General features: G+C 37.7%; 1 pseudogene; it reads right to left on the minus strand.

Annotated features, from left to right (window-relative positions):
* LOC129066888 (oligophrenin-1-like) overlaps positions 1–17,668 on the minus strand; it is a 121,837-nt pseudogene that overhangs the window by 37,027 nt on the left and 67,142 nt on the right.

Raw genomic sequence — 17,668 nt, forward strand, 5'->3', positions numbered from 1 at the left:
AACGTGGGTCAGGAGGGTCTTTGGGTGGCTTTTTCCTTTGTGTGTGGCAGCCTCAACTTCTAGGTAGGGAATGGATCTACTTTGTATTCTCAACTCTTCCTACAAGGTTCTAAAATATAAACTTGAGAGAAAGTGTTGGAGGTCCTTATTTTGAGTGTAGGCCTAACCTGGGCTAATTACCACCACATTTATCAAATCTAAGACACAGTTAATTGCAAGATGTCCGTTATTTTATGTGTCATTAAGAAAAAAATATTGTCAGTTAAACCACAGTATTATATTTTATTACTGAGAATTTTAATCTTATGCTCATTACAAGGGTCTTCTAGACATATTTAACATGGGTTTTTTCCATAACCACTCATTGTGTATCAATAAAAAGAAAAAATATAAGGAAAGTAACACTGATAAGGTATTGCTAGAATTTCTTTACATTAAAAGTTACACTCTGAGTCATATTTTACTCAGATTGTCAGCATCCACAATTTGCCACACATTATTTTCCTCTATGCCAACAGCACACTGGTGACCCAACATTTCTTAAAAGAGTATTCCACTTTGTCATCAGGATCCTTTCCTAAGCCTCTGATACCCTTTCTCAAACACTGATGTGCAGAAGTTGTGGCTTTCCAAAACATATCTTCATTTCAGATTTGTTAAGAAGTGAAAAAAGTGTGACTCTTAAATGGAATGAAATGTGGTCTTCCTGCTATGCCCACAGCGCCATCTTCTCTCTTCCCAGTACCCAACACTATTTAGAGAACATAGTCAGGAACCATTGTTAAGCCAATAGATTTTCAGTCTTGATTCTAGACCTGGGTAGTTCACACTAATCAATGACCTATTTTTACGATGCAGATGTAGTTGCTAGAACATAATTTTAGCTGTAGACTGAAATATTAGCTGCAAAGCAGGCTGGGTGATAACTGGGGGTGGCAAGACCAGAGCAGTGTGGTTCTCATGCTGAAGTGCACTGCCAAAGTCAATACTCTCCTATTGACTCCTCGAGGAACACTGTGTCTGAGACTGGTGTTTGGCCAATGAATTTAGGTAGGATGAGATTTATATTGCTGGAAGATGGCTTAAAACTCATTCATTTTAAGTATGAAGAAAACAGTTCTGGAAAGTTTAAGTTCTTTGTATAAAATAACAGTGTTAGTGAGTCGCAAAAAATGGGAGTCCTAACGGCCTTTCGTGAACTGCCCTGTATTCAACTTTATTTGTGCTGTCAACAGGTTAATAGGATTTAATGTTTGTGCTGTATGTTTGTTTTGAAAATTCATAGCAGAGGAGATTGAGCAGAATCCCCTGGGTCTTCACTTGTTTAATGAACATTTCTCTGAAAAATCACAAAATAACTGATTTTCCAAGAAGTGGCCTAGTGCAGTCTCAAGAAATGACCTCAGAACAATCATATTTGAGATGCATACTTTGGAGTATACATCTAAAGAGTAAACTAAAGAGTAAGTTGGGAGGAAAGAATTTGGGACAGTATTCCCTTCACCTTTTTAATGATATCCTCATCTAAACTCCTTGCCTCCCTTCTAATTTTTCTTCCCACCAACAAACTACTAATCAAAATACCACAATTCACGACAAACTAAAGACCTCTGGGAGCCTGCAAGCCCCATGTCTTGAAAAACAGTGTCTAGCACTTCCTTTCTGTGGGCTAGGATACCACCTGGTACCAGATCTAGGATTTATAAAAGCAAATCCAGAGGGAATTCCTTTCTTCATAGTAGATTTAATTATTTCCCAGATACTCCTGTGTTAGGTTAAGACTCTTTTGGGTTTAATGATAAACTCTTTCAACTACCTTAAGTAAGAAAAGACACAAAGTGTCTCATGGGTCACTTTTGAGTGCAGGGCTGCACTCAGGTCTTAGGTCAGAACTGGAATCTGAACAGCCTTTCCCTGCTCCTCTTTGCCTGAGTACCTTATTCTTCTCTGTTGCTGCTGATTGACTTCCTCTGCATCTATAGTCCAAACGAAAGTCAAAATATGGCTGCTGACAGCACTCAAGAATATATTACGGCTCAAACCTCTTGCTTCCAGAAAGAACAAATGCTCCCCTCTTTTTTTTCCTACAATTTCAAGTTTTGGGGGGTAGGACTTGCATTGGTCAAACTTGGGGTCAGTTTGTGGGCCAGACAACAAGGCTGAGGGAGAAATGCATTATTCAAAATAGATTCTGGGCCTCTACAATTGCAGATTGAAATGAAGGCTTTTAACAAGAGGAGAAGAAACCGTTGCAAACTGGGCAGTCGAATCAGCCACGTGAATATTTGGAGGCTATTTACCTTCCGCCTCCCCACTTGCAGGCAGAGTATTGCATGTGCCAGCAAAGACTGGTGATCCACACTCCAGCTGTGGTGTCACGAGGGTCCAGCACCGAAAAGGACCAAAGGAGGCATTTACGGGAGAGTAAATCCCATTCCGTACATTTCTACAGCTCTCATAAAGACCCATAAATCAATTCTGGGCAATACTTGACACTGTTAATAGCATATATGTTCTTGAAATGTTCTCCTTCCTTAATTTTCATGATGCCACATTCTGTTTTTATTCTTCAAAGTTGTTAATAACAGCAGGTAACATTTACTTATTTCTTTCTCTGTGTTAGACAATGTGCTAAATATTTACGCCAATATTTAAATTAAATATTTATCATCCAATTTAATTCTTAGAAAACTTTGTAAGCTAGAAACTATTATTTTCTCTGTTGTAGGTGAGGGAACTAGGAGTTGAGCATCATTCTTCTGTTGTAAATACTTTTCTGTGAGCTCTGTCTTATCTCATGTTTTGCACTTCTCTGAGCATATCGCCTCTTCTCATGGCTTTAGTATCTATATGCTTTCACCTTCATAATCTGCATCTTTAGCCTGGATTTCATCGCTTAGCTACAGGCCTATACATCTAGCTTCCTACTACACATTATTATTCAGAAGTCTCAAAGCCATCTCAAACTCAATGTAACCACTATTAAATTCATAGTCTTGTTTTGCTAAGCTGTTCATCTTCCATTTTAAACTTACTGTTTTAGAATGGAAACTTGGAAGTTGTTCTTGATTTCTCTCTGATACTCATTGCAGCAAGTCACCGATTTCCATAAATTCTGCCTATTAAAAATATCTTTATATCCATTAATCTATCTTAGTCCATGACACAATTATTTCTTTCTTGGACTATTCAATAATGTCTTGGCTAGTTCACTTTCCATCCAGCATCCAGAGTGATTTTTACAAATACAAATCTGATAATGCCATGACTTATTTAAAACTATTTAATGGCTTGTCATTCCTCTTTAAAAAATCCAAACTCATTAACATAGTGTGACAAAGGTAAATAGCTGTCTACTAAATGTTCATGATACCCTTTCCCAGTATAGAGTTGTTGATGAGATTATATTTCTTGGCTCTCTTATAGTGAAGCATGGCTATTAAATGTGAGAGTCATGTGTTCCACTTCCAGCCCTGGCCTATAGGAATCTTCTCATGTGGTTCTATAACCTTCCCCTGATCTCTGGCTTGATGTCCAAGACATGTAAGTTCAAGGGATTGTTAAGACAAAAAATGTGCCCTGGCTGGTGTGGCTCAATGGATTGAGTGCTGGCCTGTGAACCAAAAGGGTGCCGGTTTGATTCCCAGTCAGGGCACATGCCTGGGTTGCAGGCCAGGTCCATCATAGGGGCGTGTGAGAGGCAACCATACACTGATTGTTTCCCTCTCTTTCTCCATCCCTTCCCCTCTCTCTAAAAATAAATAAATAAAATCTTTAAATAAAAAGACAAAAAATGGAGGAAGCCTGATTCCTTGGAACATGGTGAGGAATACCCCCACCACCCAGGAACACCTGCATGGGACTATTCAGAAAATAAAAAATAAACTTTTAATGTGCTAAGCTACTAAAATTTGGAGTTTTTATATTATAGCCCTGGAGTTATCCTAATACATATGGCTTACGAGGCTCTATATCATCTAGTCTTTGACGCTTCATCTCTCCTTACTCTTCCTCACATTCTTCACTCCAGTTATACCTAACTTCTTTCATGATTTCCACCTCTAAACCTTCTACCACTTTGTTGCTCTTGCCTAGCATGTTATTCCCATGACTAAATGGCACTTATCTTTAGAGTCATCTGAAAGGCCTTCCCTGTTCCTTGATGATGGCAGTCTCCTCCTCCATAACTATGCTTCCCTTACTATGACATTCACCACATCTCTTCTTCATGACTCGTTTGTCTGCCTCCCCTAGACTGCAAGCTTTTTGAGGGCAGGGAATGTTACCTACGACTTTGGGTTCTTGTCTCCCGATATAGAAGAACTCAGATCAGGGACACTGATAAAAACAAAGGCAGATTTATTGAGGGTCCTCAGGGGGTGAGAACACTGAACTAGGGTCCCAAGTTCTGCATGTAGAATATGGGGCTTAGGGGTTTTTAGTCCTTGGGAACATGGAAGTTGTTGGGGTTAACAAATCAGGGTGCAGATTGGCTGGAATTTTCCTTTTTAGAAACTTGAAGTCCCACTAAAGTCCCAGGATATGTCAGTAAAGCAAGACATTCTGGAATTGTGCAAGACTTATTACAGGATGCAGGAAGGGACATTCCCAGCCAGGTACTGAGTTTGTCTCTGGTGTCTGTGGCTTGGCTTTAGATCCGAAAAACAAACTTAAAAGAAGGTTAGTTCCTGGACCATTTTTTTTTTTTTAATAGCTGCCTATTGGTAACTGCCATAGTCCTGGCAGGGCAACTTGTTCTGGGAGAACTTGACTTGATGGAGCAATTTTGGGGAACATTTTATTCTAGATGTTTCAGGATCATGTCTGTCTTTTTCACTCCATTAATACAAAACACAGCCCCTGAAATATAGTTGGTGTTCATTAAATATTTACTGAATAAATGAATGAATGAAAGGATCATCCTGGCCTTCTACTCTGTGACACATCATATTCTTAGTTAGCCTGGAGCACATTTACAGAAGTTCTCGAATATTTGGTTAATAAGGAATTGCTGCTGTTATTCTTATATTGTTAAACATATCAGTATACAAAGTATATAGTATAGCTTTAGTGAAATGTTTTTAAGTTATTAACTTCACTATTGAAATAAAAATGAAAAGAGGTAAAGGATAACTGTGGGGGGAAAGAGCTGAAAAATGGGAAGCATTTCATTGCATGACAGAGTTGGAGAGGGTAGCTGCCTTAGTGGACTCTAGTCCTTGGCTGAGGATGTGAGCTTGAAAAAAATAATACAATATTGGAGAATAGAGTGTTGCTATGGAAATGGTAACCTAAAGATCTAATCAGTGTCTTGTTGAGTGAAAGGATTTTCGCTTTAGTATGAAACATTTCAGCAAGTGCTAAAATAGTCTTTTAAAAGCCCCACAAGTGCTCTGTGCACAAATCTCATGCTGGTTCGGGAAGACTGCAAGCTCTCTGGTGTCTCTTCTCACAAGGATACTAATCCTATTGGTCCAACTCTGTACTCTTATCACCTCATTTAACCCTAATTATTTCATTAGAGGTCCTATCTCTAAATACAGCCACTCTGGGTATAAGAATTTTGGGGAACATATTGAGTCTATAACAGCAACTTAGGAAAACATTTAAAGCACAAATTGTAGGTCTTCTCTGCAAGTACAGAAGGAGAGGATATGGCCAACTGCAGAAAAGGACAAGGGCACTTAGGTTTTTAAGGGAACATCCAGGCGCAGGCTCTTTATATGCACCTTATCTAATTTAATTCTAAAACTACCCTCCCAGACAGAATTATAAATGATTTAATAAGTTTTCTAACTGGAGAGGGAGATAGGTATTAAAACCAGACTGTCCTTAGAGATCTTTGGACATAGTATTAACACTCCTGAGTAAGGAATGATTTAATGTAGCCTTGTCTGGAACCAGGGGGATTGATTATTTCAAGTAACTTTCAATTTTATCTTATTCTTTCCTTATGATAGCTAAGATTTTGGGAAAGGAATTTTACCTCCTTAAAGAGATAGCTTTCCGAGGAAACCTTACGGGCATATAGCTTCAAGAGGAAATTTGTTGGGATGCAGCTACCGAAAACTTGGCATTCTTCTTGGGTTAGCTGACACTTCAGGGCAGTGTGATTAGCATAGTTAACGTTTATCAAATGTCACATACTGGTCGGGGTCTCCATAACAGTCTCACAGTGCTTCAGGGCTCCACAAACAGGAGGGAGGAACGAGGTTAGCAACCCTCTCCTGTGCAGAGGTCCTTCAGCAGAGACTCCCAGGTGAGCACTGCCAGGTTTCTGGAGTTTCCACTTCCAGTTGCCACATCTTCTGGCACATTAAAGATTGAATGGGTTTCAGAAACCATTCTGTACTGTACACTTTCCTAAGCTACTTAAAAACTAAATGATGAGAAGGAAAATTAGAAAATAAATCTTGAGAGTGGATGAGCAGGTTTATGTCTTTATTTTCCTGTGGCTTAGCTCTAGTTCCTGTTGTTGCTTTCCTGTTTAAAACTGTAACACTCACAGCCAGCTGATGTGTTCATAGAGAGTCTTTAAAAACCCCTTCATAGAGAAACAATGGCTGTGTTTGTAAGATGCTTAGGTGGAAAATCAACACCTCCTGCCTAGGGAATTGAGAAACATTAAAAGGTTAGCTGTTTCATTATATAGCAATCTTGAGCACCAGCTACAAATTTTCAGTTGAACACCCATGATGCTTTACAACAACAAACATACTAGTCATTTAACAATTATGTGATACACAACTATTCCTTATAGAGCTCAGCTCTAAACAAAATAATCAAGGCAGAACAAAAGAAAGCAAAACTGGGGATTGGTGGCCCAACTGAATTAAAACGTGCCATTGTTGGATGGCATCATTGGTACCTGTTCTGTATTTTACTTTCTGTAGAAAGAAAAGACTCTATCTGGATCCATTTTACTCATTAATTCCTTAGGTATTTCTGACTTTTGATGTGTGCTGGGCATTGCTCTAATCTAATGGAGGAAACAGTCCAAAAAAAAAAGAAAAGGGAAAATTGTGAACTAGTAAACAAGATAATTACAAATAGCAGGACTTTCTTTGAAGAAAATGAAACAGTATAACATGATAGGATTGCATCATTTATGATTATTTTTGTTTAACAAAAAACAATGTTATATGCCAATAATACCTCAATAAGAAAGAAAAACTCATCAAAGTGGCTTAAACAACATAGGAATTTATTGGTTCATGTAGCTGAAAAATAGAAGTATGGAAGGTTTGGGGGTTGGTTTTGCCAGGAGATTAACAGTGTCAACATCAACCCAGTTGTCTCACTTTTCTGCTCTGTAGTCCAAGCAGCTGGCTTCATCTTAGGGCCCAGTGTCTTCACAGTTGGAGGATGTCTATTCGCAGAAGGCAGGGTCCCATGTGTCCTTGTTAATATTCAGAAGGATTTCCATCATAACATTCTTGTAAAAGGTACTATGATTAGCTTAGGTTTCTTTTTCATCCCTGTATCAGTGACTAAGGTTAGGAATATAATCTTATGATTAGTTTAAACGAGTCAGGGGCTATTCTTGTAGCTGGGAGAGGTGTGGCATGGGAGAGGGTAAATACCTGGAAAAAGACCTAGCTACCGTTAGTGAGGGGAGAGGGGAAATTGATGCTGGCCAAGCAACTAAAAATGTTCACTACAGAGGAGTAACCAGTACCAATAGATACTTTCTATGGAGGAAGAGGTGATATGTGAGTAGAGAATTTAATGATGAGAAGAAGCCAGGTAGTATCTGGAGAAAGAGCACTTCAGGCAGAAGTACCAAATCCAAAAGCCTTTAGGTGGAAACAAATTGTTATACATTCAAAGAGCAGAAACATGTTGCGAGTGGAGTGGAGTACAATGTCAGAGAGGTGGGCACTGTGGTTACTTAGTACTTGTCAATTTAGCTAAGCTGGAATGACATTTCCCCTGAGTTCCCTTCTCTACGTGATTGGTGATCTATTATCTTTCATCTATCTGTCATCTATCTATCTATATCATCTATCTTGAGTATTGTACAATAAAATTATTAAATTATGTTTTACTGATTATGCTATTACGGTTGTCCCGATTTTTCCTCCTTGGCCCCATCCACCCAGCACCCAGCACCAATCCCTCCGGTGACCCCCCTCCTTTGTTCATGTTCATGGGTTGTGCATATACTTTATTTGGTCGTGTATAATGCACAGCTATGTTTTTGTGCACATTATACATGGGATTATTATACCCTGTGGTATGTAGTCATTATACCCATGTATAATGCACATCCTTATTTTTCTTTAAAAAATTTGGGCAAAAAAGTGCGTATCATACATGGGAAGATATGGTAAGTTCTTTGGCAAGTCCATTTCTTATATTGTATTTTACATCCCCATGGCTATTTGTAACTACCTATTTGTATTTCTTAATCCCCTCACCTCTTCACCCATTCCCCCCACCCCCAATCTGGCAACCATTAAAGCACTCTCTGTATCCATGATTCTGTCTCTGTTCTTCTTACTTGTTTAGTTTGTTTTTTACATTCAATTTTTGATAGATATGCATTTATTGCCATTTTATTGTTCACAGTTTTGATCTTCTTTTTAAATAAGCCCCTTTAACATTCCATATGATAAATGGTTTGGTGATGATGAATTCCTTCAGTTTTTTTTTCCTTGTCTGGGAAGCTCTTTATCTGCCCTTTGATTCTAAATGATATCTTTGCTGGGTAGAGAAACCTTGGCTCTGGGTCCCTGCCTTTCATGGCTTTGAATATTTCTTGCCAAACTCTTCTAGCCTGCAAAGTTTCTTTTGAGAAATCAACTGCTTTACTCTTGTTGCTCTTAAGATTTTCTCTTTATCTTTAACTTTTGGCATTTTCATTATGATGAGTCTTGGAGTGGGCCTCTTTGCATTCATCTTGTTTAGAACTCTCTGTGCTTCTTGGACTTGCATGTCTATTTCCTTCATCAAATTAGGAAAGTTTTCTTTCAATATTTTTTCAAATAGATTTCCAATTTATTGCTCTTTCTTTTCTCCTTCTGGCACCCCTATGAAGTGAATGTTGGAATGATTGAAGTTGTCCCAGAAAGGCTTCTTAAACTATCTTCTTTTTTTTAAAAAAAAATTCTTTTTCTTCTTGTTGTTTTGATTGGTTGTTTTTTGCTTCCTTGTGTTCCAAATCATTAATTTGATTCTGGGCTTCATTCATTCTGCTGCTGTTTCCCTGTAAATTGTTCTTTATTTCAATTAGTGACTCCTTCGTTTCTGATTCTATCATTTTTATGCTGTTGAAGTACCCACTCTGCGTTCCTTGAGCATCATTACAAGCAGTGTTTTGAACTCTGCATCTGATAGATTGCTTACCTCCATTTTGTTTAGTTTTCTTTCTGGATTTTTGATCTACTCTTTCATATGGGCCATGTGTCTTTTTCTCATTTTGGCAACCTCCCTGTATTTGTTTCTATGTATTAGATAGAGCTGCTATGACTCTCTGTCTTAGTAGTGTTGCCTAGTGTAGGGGTGTTTGTAGGGTCCAATGGCACAGCCTCCCCTATCTGCCAAGCGGGGTACTTGATTGTGCCTTCCATGTGGGCTGAGTGCTCCTCCTTTTGTAGCTGAGTCTTGATTGCTGTCAGCAGGTCAATGGTAGGGATTTATCAAGTCCTGACAGCTGGTTGGACTGGCTGTGACCCCAGGCTAGCAACTACCTCCCTCTGTAGCTTGTGGTGGTTTGGTGTTGGTGCTCTGATGTGGTCTGTAACTGTCTGCTGGGCGCGCAGCCTTGGGGTTTCCTGGGTGGTGCAGGCCAATGCCAGCCTTCACCTGTGTTCCGTCTGGGGCCCCTTGGTGTAAGCTATAAAGTGACCTGTAGATAGCTGCTGTTAGTGCTAGCCTGAGGCCACTTAGTGAGAGGTAGAGGTCTGGGCTCAGCTGTTGCTTGTTTCAATGGATTTAGGAAGGTCTGAAGACTGCGTCTAGCCCATCCATTCATATGGAAAAGCCAGCATTACCAGCTTGGATGAGTCTGTATTTTGGATGGGGTGGAGCTTTAGGTAATTGTCAGGGCAGGGCTAACTCTGTGAGGCAGGCTGATGGAGACTCAGATAGGATACCGCCACACTGTGGCTCTGTGTGGGGGAGGGCTCATAAAAAACAACGGCTGCTGTCTGTAGTTCTGTCCAGAAGAAAGCTGTTCCCTAGCTCTCGCCCTGACGCCAGACATTTCCGTTCCTCCCTGTGTGTCACTGCTGTCCTTCAAGGTGCTGCTCTGGTGCTGAAGCCCAGAGGGAGTGAGTCTGAGTAAGTCCATGTGTGCAGCCCTCAAGAAGGAGACACTTGAGATTCTGTAGTTTCTTCCACTGACCCAATCCCCACTGGTCCTTATAGCCAGAAGTTATGGGCACTTTTCTTCCTGGCACTGGATCCCTGGGCTGGGTGATCTGGTGTGGGGCTAGGATCCCTCGCTCCCGAGATAGTCCTCTGTTTTATATTCACCACATGTGGATTTGAGACCAACCTATTCATTGCTTCTGTGTCTCTGCCACTCCACCTCTCCTACTCGCCTGGATGAATGTGGTTTCTTCAACCACAGATGCGTGTACAACACACATTAAACACACATGATGTGTGTACATTATGATTCTATATAGCATCATTTGTTGTCAGACTTCCATACAGCTTGATTTTTTTATGGTTCTGAGTGATATTTGTTCTGTAGTTTAGCTGTAATTTCGCTGTGGTTGTGTGAAGAGGTGAGCCACATTTATCTAGGCCCCCATCTTGACCAGACCTATTTATTTTATACTGGAAGTTTGTACCTTTTGATCCCCTTCTTATTTTGCCCGCCTCCCATGCCCCCACCAATTTGTTTTTTGTACTTATGAGCTCAGTTTTTTTGATATTCTACATATAAATGAGAGCATACTGTATTTATCTGTCTGCCTGACTTATTTCACTCAGCAAAATGCCTTCGAGGTTTATCCCCACAGTTGCAAATGGTAAGATTTTCCTTCTTTTATGGCTGAATAACATTCCTTTTGTGTATATACTACATTTTCTTTATCCATTCATCCATTGATAGACACTTAGGTTGTTTTCATATCTTGGCAATTATAAATAATGCTGCAGTGAACATGGGGTTGCATATATCTTTTTGAATTAGTGTTTTCATTTGTTTCAGATAAATATCCAGAAGTAGAATTACTGGGTCATATGATCTGTTTTTAATTTTTTGAGGGACTTTCATACTCTTTCCATAGTGGCTGCACCAATTTACATTCCCATCAACAGTGTACAGGGTTCTCTTTTATCCATATCCTTGCCACACTGTTATTTACTGTTTTTGATAATAGCCATTCTAACAGGTATGAAGTGCTGCCTCATTGTGGTTTTGGTCTGGAGAAATAAGGACTTTCCAACACTGCTGGTGTATTTATTACTTGGCACAACATTTTAAGAGCAGTTTTGCAATATTAATTAAGCTCTTTATATGGGTTCTCACTCTTCTGAAATTCTACTTCAAGGATTTTATTCTATGAAAACAATTAGTTACTTGAAACATGTAAATTATATATTTTCTATTTATATTAATAAAAAAATGGAAAATCAAATCCCTGACTGGTATGGCTTAGTTGGGCATTGTCCTGCAGAGTGAAATGTCATTGGTTTGCTCAGGGTGCATGTCTGTGTTGTACGTTGAGTCCCTGGTCAGGGTGTGTACAAGATGCAACTGATTGATGTTCTCTTTCACATTGATGTTTTTCTTGCTCTCTTTTTCCCTCCACCTCCCTCTCTCTAAAAATAAATAAATAAAATCTTAAAAAAAAGTTGAAAACCCCTAAATATTCACTAGTAGAATTATTAAGTTAATTATAGCAATGCATGTGATATGATCATCTTCAGTCTTTAAAAATAATTTTTAAAAGACTTAAAGACATGGAACAAAGTTTATGAAATATTAAGGAAAAAACGTGTGTATAATATATTATGATTCTATATAGCATATTAGAAAAATGCATATTATTATACTTTATATGTTTTATTACACACACACACACACACACACACACAAGGAATTACCTGAAAGGAACAAATCAAATGGCTTTTAATAGGTGGTGGGTTTATAGATTTTTTCCTTTATCTTTTCTGGTATTTTTAAAATTTTCTATATCTACATTGAGGGTATTTTTCTTTTATGATCAGAAAACATAAGAAAATTCTAACTAGTGGCTGAATTTTGGTTTATCAGCTATATATTTGAATTTATATTTTGCTAATCATCAAAATCAATCTCAAAACTAACTTCTATCTATATACAACAATAAATGCAGTGTGCTTTCTCTTCTATAATTCTTATCTAACATCTTCTATATGTTCAAATAATTTTGGGTTATATGTATAGTTTATTATTTTATAGCTTTGTATTATTATATGCCATAATTTATAGGAAAGTTTTAGAATGAACATTGGAAACATATTTTAAAATATTTCTGTGCTTATTTCTGTGTATTTTATTAGTTTTCCTGGTAACCAGAATTTTAAAACATGGAGCAGAATGGTGGTTATCAGGGGCTGAGGCAGTGGGGTGGAGGAATTGGGGAAATAATAGTCAAAGAGAACAAACTTGCAGTTAGAAGATCCATAAGTTCTGGGGACCTAACACACAGTATTGGGTGGGGGAATTGGGTAGATGTTGGTCAAAGAATGCAAACTTGCAGTTAGGAGATCTGTAAGTTCTGGGGACCTTACGTAGGTCTGGGGACCTAATGCACAGTATAGTCAACAATGCTGCATCATATACTTCAAAGTTGCTAATAGACTAGATCTTAAATGCTTTCACCACAAAAAAGAAATAATAATTATGTGACATGATAGATGTGTTAGCTAAGGCTAAAGTGGAAATCATTTTGCAATATGTAAATGTATCAAATCAACACATTGTATGCCTTAAACTTACACAAGCTATATGTCAGTTACATCTCAGTATAAAAGGATTTTCTGTATTTTGTCTTTCAATTTCTGAGAGGTATATGCATATAATACATGAATAGAACTATGGCATGAATAGAATATTTCCACAAATTATTTGATCTTCAAGAGCTGGAGCCTAGTTCATCTTCCCTTGAATGGGAACAGACAGTGGTGTGCTTCTAATAGGGAAAAGCAGAAATGGTGATGTGGGCCGTCAGAAACTAGGTCATGAAAAGCACTGTGGCTTCTTTCTTTCTCTTGAATTGTTCACTCTGGGTAAAGTTAGCTCATATGTCATAAGCAGAAGCCCATTTATACTAGGAGCTGAGGTGCCCTGCCCTCAGTCAATATGAAACCAAGACCTCCGGACCAACAGCCCTGTGAGTGGGTCTTCTTGAAAGCAGAGCCTCCAGGCCTATCAACCTTCACATGTCTGCATCCCCAACCAACACTTTGATTGCAACCTCATAAGAGATACAGAGTCAGAAAAACCCAGGTAAGTTGCTTCCAGATCTCTGACCTCCAGAAACTCCTGTGATAAAAATGCTTCTTGTTTCAAGCCACTAAATTTTGGGGATAATTTGTAATGAAGCAATGGATAACTGATACAAATATATTTCTCTATGAGAAAAACATATTATCCAATAATTTATTATATTAAAATGTTTATCATTATGTGCTTATTGTGGAGCAGACGCTGTTAAATAGTTTACCTGTACTATCTATTTGATTCTCATTGGAATCTAATAATACAGGTTCAATGCTATGTCCAGAGGAAGAAACTGAGACTGAGAGAACTTAAGCACCTTTAGGAAGCCAGGATTGTAACACAAAAGTCCACACTGGATTGATTCATTCTTTAGATAGTTGGAGTGAATCTTATTAGTATTCCTGGAAAAGTGAGAGGCAAAACATTATATGCTCCACATTCCAATGCTTATAATGTTATCTTGTTCTTTCTATTCCATATTATATACTTTAAACTTCAGAGGTCTGTTCTTTTTTTTTTTTTTTGTTAGTGTTAACCAAAAGAATTCTCATACTTAGTTTTGAAACAAGACTTTCCTACTCATGAATAAAAGAAGACAGTGCAATATAAAGAGGAAATGTTTGTTTCCTCTTTCCCTGCACTTGAAGGGAAAAACAGAAGTATTCTTGCTTATATGAATTCAAGATAAAGACTTTTATAAGATACTTGAGCTTCAGAGATAGCCGCTAACTATTGTTGATGGTAACCTTGGATCTCCAAAAGGTCAGTAATTTTAATTAGCTGTATTACTTAATGCATTGCCTTGTTAATACTTTTCATGTAGGCATCACTTTTTTCTAAAAGGCATAATCCTTTGTGAAATCTGAAGGTGATCATTTCTATTTCCCTCATTTCACATGCTTGAGATAAAATAGTTATTCTGCAGATTTCTTATTGAAACAAAGAGCTTGGGAATCTTGTCTTATTTAAATTTAACACAGAGCATATTACAGTTGTATATTTTTTGGTCCTTACTTATCTGAGAAAGTCTTTCTGTTGCTGTGACAGATATAAAAAAATCCAGGTCACAGCTGTTTTACTTCATCATTCAGTAAATTGATTGTTCTAGTATCTTTTAGTATGTTTAGGGTTAGAGAGAAATGTGAGGCCAGATATTTTCCCCAGATGCTTGTAGAGGTTTTTTTGTTTGTTTTTGTTTTTTTAATTTTTGAAATGATGATATTTTACATATACACACTAAATGTTGGTATTTGCTTATTTTTTTCCTGGGACCCCAAGAACACTTAACCTCGTGTGTTTTTTCAACTGAGATGCTTTCTTCTATTTCATTTTTCATTTTTGTTCCATTTTTTTTTTTCATTGGATCATTTATAATTCTTACCTGGCTTTTTGTCCTCTACTCTCCATATATATTATCTTCTCTCATTATTTTCTTCTTTTCTCTCTTTTTTCTTAACTTTTTTCTTTTCATTTTTGCCTTCAGCACTGGTTTGCTGGGCATTGGTTAGCTTTTTTCTTCTGTTTCATAGGGTGGAGTAGGTGATAGGTAGTTCAATAGCGTACGTTTCAATCCATTGACTGATGATGCATTTAGTGGGAATTCCAACAGGATTTTCTAAGATCGTTTTCTTATTGGTTGGTCCCAAAGCTAGCTTTCAGTTTTGTGTCTTCAAGGATATTTTATAAGGAAGTTAAGAAGAAGCTTACCAGACTTCCATCACCATGTAGAATCTCTCACCATGTTAACTTGGAATTCCAGATTCAGTCATTTAAAATGCCTGCAAACATCAAGATGATATATATTTTGTTTGTTCATTTGTTTAGTTTTTTTAGATTTTACATATGAGTGAAACCATATAGTATTTATCTTTCTCAAAATAAATGATGTATAGATTATACTTTCTTCAGACATCTTTTTGGAAATTTAGTAGACTAATTTATTTCTTATTCTTTTATTAGTTATTAGGGTATAAATATCTCACCTTCTACCTTTCCACCATTGATTTTGTTAGCGATGTATTCTTTCAGTATACCTGTACAGTTTTAAACTATACAGTTTAAAGTCTTTTGGCTTCAGTCAGAATTTGGAACGCTCATGATGTGAACTTTTTGGGAGGTATTTTCTACCTAATTTATTGTGAAGTGATGGATGTTAAATAAAATATTAATTTTTATCATTTGCTTCAATTCATATCTTCTTGACCAACTCCTCATTTTTCCTTCCAGACTGTCACATGCCACACCTCCGAGGCAATGAAGAATTTCTGAACACCGCAGCTGAGAACGTGCCCATTCTTTTGCAGCTACCTGTATGTTTCTTACATGCAGGGTGCTCCTAGTGATTAGTCATCTTCTATGATAAGTTCTTGGCAAATATTCGTCATGACATCCTTCATTCATTTTCAACTCCTGGGCTCTGTTGCAGCTTGAAAAGCCCTGCGATGGACCTGCAGGCGCTGCCACCCACCTGCATGGTCCGCTTGGCCTGTGGTGTCTCACCCGCCTTCCTTCCTTGGCAGCTGGATGGAAAAGCCACTTTTTGAGCTTTATGAAACATTTGTTTCCTAGGATGAAAATATTAATCATGTTTTTTTAATGAACTTGTTTTTAATAAACAAGGTTGAAAATTTGCACACAGTTGTAAAACAATCCTGAATCAACTTTCTGACAATCTTGCACGGTGCGTGGAAGAAAAATATATGTATTTCTTTTGTGAATTTTAAACCAACAGTAACCAGAGGGGAGGGCAGAGGGGGATAAGGGGGGAAAGAAGGGGGAGGGTTGTCAAGAAACACGTATAAAGGACCCATGGACAAAGCCAAAGGGGAGTAGGATGGAGGGTGGGAGGTGGGGTGGGTGGGGCAGGGAAAGTGGTGGCAGGGAAAATGGAGACAACTGTACTTGAACAACAAAAAAAGAAAGAAACGAAGAGAAAAAAAGGAAAATTGTCTTGTATGTCTAGAACTGTACTTTCTTCATTGGGGATACAACAAGAAACACAGTCCCTGAGCTCAAAACCTTCTAGGAGAGAAAAGAAACACATATCAATAATAGACATCATATAATTGATGATCATGTATCAAAAAGAAAATAAAAAATTACATACAGAATGACTCTGTCCACTGTCAGTTTATCTATCTACTTAGAAGATAAAGCAAGGTATTGAATTTCTTAATATTTAAAAATAGAATAAAAATCTTCTCTTTTCTTCCCTGTGGGATGAATTGTCTTAAGCCTGTGCATAAATTGCATAGGGAGCAAGATATCTTTCAAGACGGATTGTTTAGAAAATACTTTGGGTCTCAAGGATTACTTGGCTCTCTTTACTTTTAACAAAATCTTTAATCTCTTTTACTTTAAGTGAGAAAGATAAAAACACATTTCTAAAGATGTTTATATGTCTCTATAAACATTAATTTTAACAAATTAAAAAAAATCAACATTTTTGGGCCAGAACTTCTTTAGGTTTTATGCAGATGGGAAATCTTGGATAATTTGATATTAGAGTGTAGCATAATGGCACTTTTTCCCTTTTGTTCCAGATTTTAACTTTGGGCTGGTACCTAGCAGTGCTCTTCAAGAAAAGCTGGACACAGCAGCAGAAAGTTTCTGCAGACAGAGTTCCCTGAAAGAAAAATATTGACTACACAGTGTCATGAAATAAAGTTCTTATTAGTTTTTGTGTCTTCTGCTTCCTGGAGAGGGAGAGGGGGAGGGAGAGGAAAGGGAAGAAACGAGAGAGCTACAAATTGGAAACAACCTTGTTTTGTAAACTTTTATCTGGGGTGTCACAGGCTTTAAGTAAGTTAATAGCTCTGTTTATAACTTCAGAAATGAAAATATTGTTTTTGCCACCAGAAGGGTGTTGCATAGATGAAGGAACTGTAAACTTTTTTAGATTACACTCATGGGTGCTGGTTCTAACTAGCAGCAACTATTCACAAGCCAGGAAGCTTCTATACATAAAACATTCACGTTGTCCATTCTCTTCATTGACCCAAGCCAGAGGGTGACATCACAGATCTGCCAAATAAAAAGTTCTGGAGCACATGGGCCCTGTTTGACCGTTTTACCCATAACTAAAATTCTTTTTTTTCAGGGTCAGCTTTCATTTGGGGTAAAATGGTTCCCTCACCCCCTTCCAAATGCTTCCTCAAAGTGGAATGAACAAGACACATGTGGCTCTGCTTTAATTATTATAAGCTTAATTTGTATGTGCCTTTC

Source organism: Pteronotus mesoamericanus, unplaced genomic scaffold, assembly GCF_021234165.1.
Source record: "Pteronotus mesoamericanus isolate MK-2021 breed Mesoamerican mustached bat unplaced genomic scaffold, CSHL_Meso_final contig_20, whole genome shotgun sequence".
Classification (NCBI taxonomy): Eukaryota; Metazoa; Chordata; class Mammalia; order Chiroptera; family Mormoopidae; genus Pteronotus; species Pteronotus mesoamericanus.